This window comes from Colobus angolensis, unplaced genomic scaffold (genome assembly GCF_000951035.1).
Source record: "Colobus angolensis palliatus isolate OR3802 unplaced genomic scaffold, Cang.pa_1.0 Scaffold150, whole genome shotgun sequence".
NCBI classification, from domain to species: Eukaryota; Metazoa; Chordata; class Mammalia; order Primates; family Cercopithecidae; genus Colobus; species Colobus angolensis.
This window is the reverse complement of record NW_012114600.1, coordinates 2512382-2523455: the sequence shown is the minus strand read 5'-3', so window position 1 is coordinate 2523455 and position 11074 is coordinate 2512382. Positions and strand designations below refer to the sequence as shown.

The 11074-nt window shown below is 34.5% G+C and overlaps 1 protein-coding gene across 1 annotated transcript in view; it reads right to left on the bottom strand.

Moving 5' to 3' along the window:
* NELL2 (NEL-like 2 (chicken)) overlaps positions 1 to 10386 on the bottom strand; it is a 436529-nt gene extending 426143 nt beyond the window's left edge. The window contains exon 1 of the mRNA XM_011936068.1: positions 10190 to 10386. The gene's annotated coding sequence lies outside the window, so the exon portion shown is untranslated. The remainder of the gene's footprint in view (positions 1 to 10189) is intronic.
* Positions 10387 to 11074: the final 688 nt, after the last annotated feature.

Here is an 11074-nt window from a genome sequence, read left to right as displayed (position 1 = left end):
GTCCTTTGCAGGGACATGGATGAAGCTGGAAACCATCATTCTCAGCAAACTAACACAGGAACAGAAAATCAAACACTGCATGTTCTCACTCATAAGTGGGATTTGAACAATGAGAACATATGGGCACAGGGAGGAGAACATCACACACTGGGGCCTGTCGAGGGGTAGAGGAAAGGGGAGGGATAGCATTAGGAGAAATACCTAATGTAGATGATGTGTTCATGGGTGCAGCCAACCACCATGGCACATGTATACCTATGTAACAAACCTGCACGTTCTGCACATGTATCCCAAACTTAAAGTATAATAAAAGTAAACTAATTAAATTACATTTTTAAAAACTTAGCTTTAAAATCTAGACAAATTAATATGTATGGCCAGGAACACTTAAAACAAATCTATTAAATGTCTATGACTCTTTTGGACGAGAAACTTATAAAGATAGCAAATTAAAATAATAAATTTATTTTAGAAAAACTTATGTTACTTCATTGCATTAAACATCTGAAATAAAATAAATGGGAAAAGGCTAGATCAGACATTGTAAGAGATATAATGCTATATGCTCAACACATCCCATTTTATTTTACTCTAAGAATACACTTTCCACTCCACTTGTTTGGGTAAAGCCCTCAACTAAGTTATAGCTAAAGGAATATGTGTAGAAGTGATACTCAACGCTTCCAGGTCTGGCTCCTAAAACTTCCATATTCTGTCTCTCTTTTCTTGCCTGCTGAACAGATACAAAGATATCCAGTGGAATGCTAGAAAGCCCTTGAAGATCAAAAAACAAAACACAATGAAAGCCACATAATGGAAGGAGGTTTGAGTCCCTGAATGACTGTGAAAAAGAAAGGCCTTCCTCTTACCTCCCAGTTACCCTCACTGAATTATGACATGAGGTAGAAATAAGAGCTACTGAGATTTGAGATTATTTGTTATAGCAATTAGCCCACCCTACCTAATATGGGCTCCTAAAATTCCATGCGTATTTAAAATCAAATGTTACACAATTTATTTTCGAATCCTCCTCAAAGCATTTCATTAAAACTTTATGCTGCAAATATAATCAAATTAATTTTTAGTACACTAAAAAGTACAGTTGAAGATAAATGGCTTAAGGGAATGAGATAGGGCCATTAATCATTACATTTTGCAAAAAAAAAAAAAGTGGCCTAATGGTTCATTAGGGATTTGGTTATTCTATCATAATTTCCCCAGTGGGCATTGTCCAGTGAGAGTTAAACAGTTTTAAGCAGAGACAAAAGTAACCTGAACACCAATGACTGGACCAAATTTTCTTCAACTTTATAAGATTAAAAAAAAAAAAAACTTCTGTATCAGAGTTCTAATCATGTAGATGTTCTCTTACATGGATTATCTTATTTGAAAATCTAAAACACAATGAGCATTTCTTTGAGCATCATGTCAGTGCTTAAAAAGTTGGATTTGCAAGAATTTCAGATTTCAGATTTTCAGATTGGGTATCTCAGCCTGTATTTTCATAACAGTTTATTTTTATATTTTCCTGTATTTTCTTTATTTCTTCTTCTAAAGTGTGTGTGTTGTAAGCTGGCATTTTATTTAATTATATTTTATAATTTCTATTTTATGTGGTGTGTTTATACTTATAGATTTCCCCTTTTGATGTTTTTTACTGTTCCAAGCATAAGTTCTTGTAACTGTTTATAAATCTTATAAGAGATGACTCTAATTTCTGAATATATTTCTTCTATAAGACATGTGTTCTTTCATTAGTAAAGATTTTTAAAGTGAGTTTTCACTAAGACCAGAATGATCCAGCAAAAACATAAGCATTGGAAAATGGATAAAAATTGATGAATATAAATTCCTGCATTAATATCTGGTTATCCAAGCACTGAGGGATCCTTAATGTCTCTTCCCAAATTATTTTTTAAGATATACTGAATTATTTTATATCCTCTCTGGCCCATATCAAGATCAGATGTTCATACAACCTGCAAATAAATCACCCACCATCTGACTAGCTCTCACAGGCTCATAGTGGGCCCTTTGGTCTGAATCCTACAAAAATATTTTTCTTCAGTATGACCATTATACATATATTCATTTAATTAATGTTTAATGAAGGTCTACTGTACAACAGACACTATTAATATATTAATAAAAAAAGACAAAAATTGCTATCCTCTGAGAGTCTAGGGGAAAAACAGGGAATAAATAATAAACTAAATTGTCTATAATTAATTACATAGTATTCTAGATGGTAATACGTGCTATGAAAATAATACAATAGGAAACAAAAATGTGAAGATTATAGAGAGGTTAACTTTTAAAATAGGGTGTTTAGTAATGGTCTCACAAAGATTGGCATTAAAATCAAGACCTGAAGGAGGCAAGGAGGTGAGCTATGATGATATCTTAGGGAAGAGGGTTTCTAGGCAGAGGCAACAGCAAAAGCCTTGAGGTGGGAATGTTCTAGGCAAACTTGAGAAGCACAAGGAATCAGTGTGCCTAGAGAAGCAGTAGTACAATTGGGGATAGGAAGAGAGTAAGAGGAAATGAGGTTAAACTATGTGAGTTTTATGAGTCACTCTAAGAAATTTGGGGTTTTCTTTAAGTGAAATGAAATGTCACAGAAAAACTTTAAACACATGAATGATATTATATGAAATATTTCAAACTCTTAATTCTGGCTGGTATGTTAACAATTACTGAAGGAGTAAAGGGTAGAGCAGTTAGAAAGTTACTGCAATAATCCAGGTTAAAAATGATGATGGCTCAAACCAGGGTAAGAGTGGGTAGATGTGGTGAGAAATGGTAAGGTTCTGGACTTACACCGAATTCAGAGCAGATAGGATTTACTGCCAGACTGGAATTGAGATATGAGATAAAAAGATGAATAAAGGAGAACTCAAAGATTTTTTTACCTGAATAACTTAAAGAACAAAATTGGAATTCACTGGGATGGAAAAACTAGAGGAAGAGATGGAGAAAAGAAGCAATAATCAGAAGGTAAGTCCGGGACATACTAACCTTGGGATGACTATTAAGATGTCCAGATAGAAATACTGATCTGGCAGCTGGAGTTAAATGACTGGGATTTAAAGGAAAGAAACACATAAGAAATATATATATACATGGGACTCATAAGTATATAGATGTCTCTTAAAGCTATAATATGGTTTGCCTGTGTTCCCAGCCAAATCTCATCTTGAATTGTAGTTTCTATGATCCCTGTGTGTCCTGGGAGGGACCCAATGGGAGGTAATTGAATCATGCAGGTGGTTACCACCATGCTGTCCTGATGATAGTGAGTGAGTTCTTATGAGAGTTAATGGTTTTATAAGGGGCTATTCCCCCTCTTCATTCATTCTTCTCTTTCCTGCCACCATGTGAAGGATATGTTTGCTTCTCCTCCTGCTGTGATTGTAAGTTTCCTAAGGCCTACTCAGCCCTGCAGAACTGTGGGTCAATTAAACCTCTTTCCTTTATAAATTACCTAGTCTTGGGTATTTCTTCATAGCAGCATGAGAATGGACTAATACAAGCTATAAGACTAATTGAGATCACAAAGACTATGAGAATAGAAAAAATAAGAATAAGAGTTCTGGGCACTCCAACATTAAAAGCTCTGAAAGAGAAAAACGTAACAAAGGACTGAGAACAATAAGCTAGCAGATTAGGTGCAAAACCAAAAGACAGCGGTGTCATGAAAGTGTCAAGTATTGCTTATAGGCCAAGTAAAATGAAGATTGATATTTGGCCTTTGGATTTAGCAATATGGGAGTAATTGGTTACGTTGGCCAGAAATATTTCAGTTGAAACATTTCTGTTGAAGGCAGAAAACTGTTTGAAATGGTTGAAGATAAAATGAAAACAGAAAAATGAAATTAGAGATAGTACAGTAGGAAAACTCTTTGGAATAATTTTCCCATAAAGGGAAGGAGAGATGTACAATGGTAGATTGAGTGAAGGCAAAGTAGGATCAAATAAGGTTGCATTTGTTTTTTTGTTTTAAAATGAAAGATACAACAGTACGTTTGTAAGATGGTGGGACATAACCATTAGAGAGGGAAACCAGTAACTGGAGAAAAACAAGGGAAAATCATTGTAATGATGTTCTTGAGTGCATTTGAGAAATAAGATATAGTACACAAGTAAAATGTTGGCATTAATTGCAAATGTGGACAGTTTTTCAGGCATCCTAACAAGGCAGAAGGCAGAGTTTAACAGAGGCAGAAGGTCATTAAATGCGGTAGTACATGTTTAAGAATGATGTCTTCTGGATGCTTTTATTTTCTCAGTGGAATAGGAAGCAAAGTCATCCATTGGAAGTTTTGATGAAATAGACATGTTTGAGGTTTCAGAAGAGAGGAAAAGATATGAAATGGACATCTAGAAGTACGGAAATATGTGTAGCATGGAGAAATATGATGGCTAGGAAGCATTAAAAGTCTACTTGAGTTTAGTGATCAATAATTTAAAGTGAGACCCATAAGCCTAGGAAGCTATGCGGTATAGATAAGGTATAGAAGAGTTGTATTTAACCAACCTTATGATTTGGTTGAGGAATAGAGGGTATGTACAAGGGAATTATTACAGTGATTAATCATGAAATTTAAGATGGGTAAGAAAGGCAGTAAAACAGATAGTAGGTAGGTAAAGGTCAAAAGATTGTTGAGTAAAGTGTATTCAAGAATAAACTGGAAAGATAAGAGTTTGTAATAATAGAAGGATTCATGGAATTGAGATTTTGACAAGATTGCAATTATTTTTATAATATGGTCTTGAATGAATATAAGAATGAGTAAGGAAGAATGGAAGACAATATCACTGAAGGAAAGGAGGTCAAGGAATCAAGTGGCTACAGTAGTAGTAGCAAGATCATCCACATGGACATTAAAATATTTAAGAATTATGGCAGAAGTAGTGTTGGATGAAATTAGAGTGATTCAGGCACTAAAATATTCCATAAATGAAGTTATATTCAACAGGTAGTCTAAAGTAAATGAGTTGATGAACCTTTGTGCTGCTAAAGATACAGCATTCTTCATAAGAAAAGAGAACTTATTTTTACCTTTTACAGACTACTAATGAGCACACTAGAAAAATAAATAATTAAAAGTTATTTCAATCATCAATATTAAAAGGGAATCTCTTGAGTGGTGGGTAATTCTTTCTGACATCCTTTCTCTGAAAGAAGAGTCAGCTAACATAATTTATTTAGATTTACTTTAAAGGTGTTTGACCTTAAAAAATACCTATCACAGAATACATAAGAACAGAGTAATTAAGAAATCAATACAATGCTCTATTAGGTTGAAAAAGTGACTAATTACTTTTAAATATAAAGTACTGGAAGTCCTAGACAGAGCAATCAGCCAAGAGAAAGAAATAAAAGCCATCCAAATAGGAAAAAAAAAGAAATTCAAATATGTCTCTTTACTGATCATATGATTCTATACCTAGAAAACCCCAAAGACTCTACCAAAAGGCTACTGAAACTGTTAAACAACTTCAGTAAAGTTTCAGAATACAAAATCAATGTAGAAAAATCAGTAACATTCCTATATACCAATAATGTTCAAGCCGAGAGCCAAATCAAGAACACAATCCCATTTACAATAGCCACAAAAATAATAATAATAATAATAATAATAAAGCAAAATACCTAGGAATAGATCTACCCAAAGAGGAGAAAGATCTCTACAAGGAGAATGACAAAAAAAATGCTGAGAGAAATCACAGACGACACAAACAAATGGAAATATATGACATGCTCATGGATTATTGGAAGAACCAAAATCATTAAAATACTCATAGTACCAATGGCAATCTACGGATTCAATGCTATTCACATCAAACTACCAACTTTATTTTTCACAGAATTAGAAAAAAAAAATCTAAAATTCATATAGAACCAAAAAGGAGCCCAAATAGTCAAAGCAATCCTAAGATAAAAGAACAATGCTGGAGATATTATATTACCCAATTTCAACCATACTATAAGGTTACAGTACTCAAAACAGCATGGTTTTGGTAACACACAGACACAGATATGCATGCTCACACACACACACACACGGTAATGGAACAGATTGGAGAACCCAGAGATAAAGCTACACACAATACAGCCATCTGATACTCAACCAAGTCAACAAAAATAAGCAATAGGGAAAGGACTCCCTATTCAATAAATGGTGCTGGAATAGCTGTCTAGCTACATGCAGAATAATGAAATTGGACCCTTACCTTTTATCATATACAAAAAAAAAATTAACTCAAGATGGATTAAAGATTTAAATGAAAGATTACAAGCTATAAGAATTCTAGAAGAAACATAGGAGACACCATTCTGGACATAGCCCTTAGGAAAGAAATTATGACTAAGTCTTCAAAAGCAATAGCAACAAAAGCAAAAATTGACAAGTGAGACCTAATTAAAGAGCTTCGACACAGCAAAAGAAACTATCAACAGAGTAAACAACCTACAGAATGGGAGAAAATATTCACAAACTTTGCATCTGGCAAAGGTCTAATATCCAGAATCTATAAGGTACTCAATTCAACAAGCAAAAAACAAATAATCCCATTAAAGAATGGACAAAAGACATAACACACACTTTTCAAAAGACATACATGTGGCCAAAAAACATGAAACATGTTTAACATCACCAATCATCAGAGAAAAGCAAATCAAAACCACAATGAGATACCATCTTGCACTAGAAAGGCTGTTACTAAAAACTCAAAAACACCAGACACTGAAGAGGCTGTGGAGAGAAAGGAGTAATTATGCACAGTTGGTGGGAATGTAAATTAGTTCAACCATTGTGGAATACAGTTCGGAGATTTCCCAAAGAACTTAAAACAGAACTACCACTCAACCCAGTGATTCCATTACCAGATATATACCCAAAGGAAAATAAATTACTCTACCAAAAAGATGCATGCACATGTATGTTCGTTGCAGCAGTATTCAAAATAACGAAGACATGGAATCAACCTAAGTGCCCATCAATGATGGACTGGATAAAGCAAATGTGGTACATATATATGTGGAATACTATGCAGCCATGAAAACAGCAAGACCATGTTCTTCACAGCAATATGGATGCAGCTGGAGGCCATAATCCTTTTTTTCTTTTAAAAAATGGAACACAAGGACTTAGCCATAATCCTAAACACATTAACGCAGGAACAGAAAACCAAATACCACATGCTCTCTCTTATAAGTGGGAGCTAAACTTTACTTTTGGGCATAAAGACAGCAATAATAGACACTGAAGACTACTAGATGGGAGAGGTAGGGAGGAGGGTAAGGGTTGAAAAACTGTTACATACTATGCTCACTCCTAAGTGACAGGATCATGCATATCTCAGTATCATGCAATATACCCATGTAACGAATCTGCACATGAACTCCCTGAATCCATCTGAAATTATTAAATAAATAGGTAAATAAATTACTGTTTTACAAATGTGGGAGTAGGACGAATTACGGGGAAGGAAATGATTACACTATTTCCCTGAGTATTTTAACTATTGTAAGTCAACAGGGGAATTTGCAGGTTTTAGAAAATTGCTCCAATCATTCTGAACATTGATTAGTCTTATTCAATTTCAAGAAGACTATTAAAAAATAACAAGAACAATAAAAAAGAAATAACATATATTTCTCAGGGAAACCATTTGGCTATGTGATTAAGTAGTAAACCCTAAGTATTCCAAGTAACATTTTAAATTATAAACTTTCAAAAGATAAATGGATAAAGCACCACAAAAATTAAGTAAATGCCTGTGTTTAATCCTTGTCTTCCTCAAAAAAATAAAACTACAAAATTCGTATGGGCAACCTGGTTTGGGTGAATATATCAAAATTAAAAATAAATGAAAACTAGAGCACCTTTTCAAGACAGAGGTTCTATCAGGACTGAATATTTACTATGTTAAGTTCTAGGGAAATAAAAAATGAGTAAAAGACATAACCCTGCCTTTGAGTCATCGATAAACAAGAGAAAAAACACATATGTAAGCAAAATATATATTTATAATATACATTTATATACAAAATGCTAGGGGACCAAAAAGGAGGTGGTGACTAAATCTTTCTGCGAGAGTGAGAGTAAAGTCACAGGTGATATTTAAACTGGGCCCTGAGCACTAAGCTGGAGTTCAGGTTGAAGGTCTCTGTGTCTATGTGTTGGGGAGGGTAGTATTGAGAATGGAAAAGCCCACACAGAGAGAAAAAATCCAGCAGAATCTAGAAGAATTAAAATTCATGGAGCACTTAGTTACTTGTGAAGAAATAGATGTAGTTTATGAGGGGATACAATGGATGATGAATTTGTAAATGAAATTGGAAAAGCACCCTTGTAAATTATTTTTAAGGCTTTAGACCTCATCCTATAAAGTAGTTACTTGCCAAAGCATATTCCATAGGCTGCTAGTTCTATGGGATGTTGAAAGATTATCACAAGAAAAAGGAGGCATCTCTGATAAACCAAACACCGAATGTTCTCACTCATAGGTGGGAACTGAACAATGAGATCACTTGGACCCGGGAAGGGGAACATCACACACCGGGGCCTATCATGGCGGGGGGTTAGGGGGGAGGGATTGCACTGGGAGTTATACCCGATGTAAATGACGAGTTGATGGGTGCTGATGAGTTGATGGGTGCAGCACACCAACATGGCACAAGTATACATATGTAACAAACCTGCACGTTATGCACATGTACCCTAGAACTTAAAGTATAATAATAAAAAAAAAATAAAAATAAAAGAGTTAAACAAAATTTAAAGCATGTATTTACTCTTGGACTTCTCTCCATCTCTTAATATACTAACACACACTGAAAATCTCAAAAAGCTAACAGAATATGCAGTTTTCTAAACTAACTTCACAATAGAATCTTTTTTTTAAAGGAGAAAATCAGAGAGCTAATGTTCTGTGGGAATGTATTCTGGAAAATGCTACTGGGGTAATGGGGAAATCACTACAAGTTAATTAAATTGGCTTCCCACCACTTGACATCATTTATTTAGACTTCCACCTAATAAACTTTTATTTAGTACCTTCTACATGCTAAGCATAATAATACATAAAAGTACATGAGCCTTATAAATTCAGATTGTTTATGTGAATAAAAATAATATTATTTTCCTACTGAGTTAATGTGACCAAAACAAAATGAACTGGATTCTGACTATACAGGATCCAAGTTCATGACAGTGCAGTAGTAGTGGTTAGGCATGGACACTTGGTAGCCAAACTGCCTGGGTTTAAATCGTAGCTATTCTACTTACGAGCTGTATGACCTTGGGCAAATTACTTAACCTCTCTGTGCCATTATTAAGTGGAAAGTGTGACAGTACCTGACTCAGTTGTTCTGATGATTAAATTGAATAAGTTAATATTTATAAAGTCCTTAGAAAAATGCTTGGCATATAGTAAGGATAATGTGTATTTTTGTTAAATAAATCAAATAAATATGCTAGGGTCATAGGGAGTGTTTTCCTTTCCTTTCTTAAACTAGTTTATTGCACACTTACTCTGGGAAATTTTTGTAATAAATCAGTAGCCTGTTTAGATATTGGTGAAAATGAGATAACACAAGGCCATTTGGGCTCTTCCCTTAAGTAGGAAGCTTTATTGAAACATCAATCTTTACCCTAGATAGTGAGCCACAGTCTCCTAGCTCTCATTAGTTTTGCCATACACCTGATTGAAAAAGTCAGGATATAAAAATGTAACAGCAAGATGAAGAAATAAAGTTGATTTCTAGTTTTTTCTTTATACTTCTTCCTAGTTTTCAGAATGAGGGCATATCTAAGTTCTTTCTTAAGAAAAAAAGTTATCTAAAAAATCAGCTTTCAAACTAGGGTTAAAAACAAAGATAAATATAATATAGGAATTTTCTCCTTCCCAGTCCTAAAATAGTTGCCAGAGATAATTGGGAGGTCAAGGCAGGACTCAGCATTATGTTTCAAGTTTGAATAATTGTGAATTTAGCAAAGAAATTCCCAAACTCTTAACATACTATAAAATTCATAAACATTAATATATGTTAACAAAAAACAATATGATTCACATCAAAATCACAGCTGTTTGAAAATTCAGGTCACTGTACCCTCCTTACAGAATTTTTTAAATGGTGTTCAGAGTTACCTTAAAATTAAAATGATAAGAAAGAACGCACATTTTGAGGATTAAAAATGATAAGTCTTCTTATAGACATTTTATAATAATAATATCTAAAAGGTTCTTTTTTCACTTCCACATTGAATAAAAGCATCTTCCTCATTTCAGTAAATGCTAGATGGATCCTTCTGATTGCTCAGGCCAAAAACCTTGGAGTCATTTCTCTCACATCCCACATCCAATTGCTCAGTACATCCTGTCTGCTATTTCTCAATATATAGACAGAATTTGGCCAGTTACCATCTCCACCCACAATTGTCACGGTCTAAGTCATCATCCTAACCGGTCTCCCTGCTATTATCATTCCCTTCAGTCTATCCTCAAAACAGCATCCAAAGAAGTGATCTTTTTTAAACATAAATCAGCTGGTGTCACTCCTCTGCCTAAAACCCTTAGTGGTTTTCCATCTCACTTGAAGTAAAAGCTGAAGTCCTTGCCAAGCCATCCATGATCTTGTCCACTTTACCCCTCTGATGTCGCTCTCCTTCCCTTGTTCCATTTCAGTCTCCCCAGTATCCTTACTGTCAATATTCCTAAAAACAAGCAGCCAGGCCTTTAGAGTTGCTGTTCTTTCTACCTGGAATGCTCTTCCTGCAGGTGTCCTCTTAGCTCACTCCCTTACCTTCTTCTGTACTTTGCCCAAATGTCATCTTATCAATAAGGTTTTCTTTGATTACCTCTTTTAAAATTGCAAACCACCCCACTCACATTTCCTAGTGCCTCTTCCAGATTCTTTTCTACATAGCAATTAAAACCATCTAACATCCCATTTTTCATATTTATCTCATTGTGTCTCCTCAACATAATGAAAACTTCATGAGGACAAGATTTTTCTCTGTTTTTTTTCTCTGATATATTCCCACAACCTGGAACAGTGCTTAAC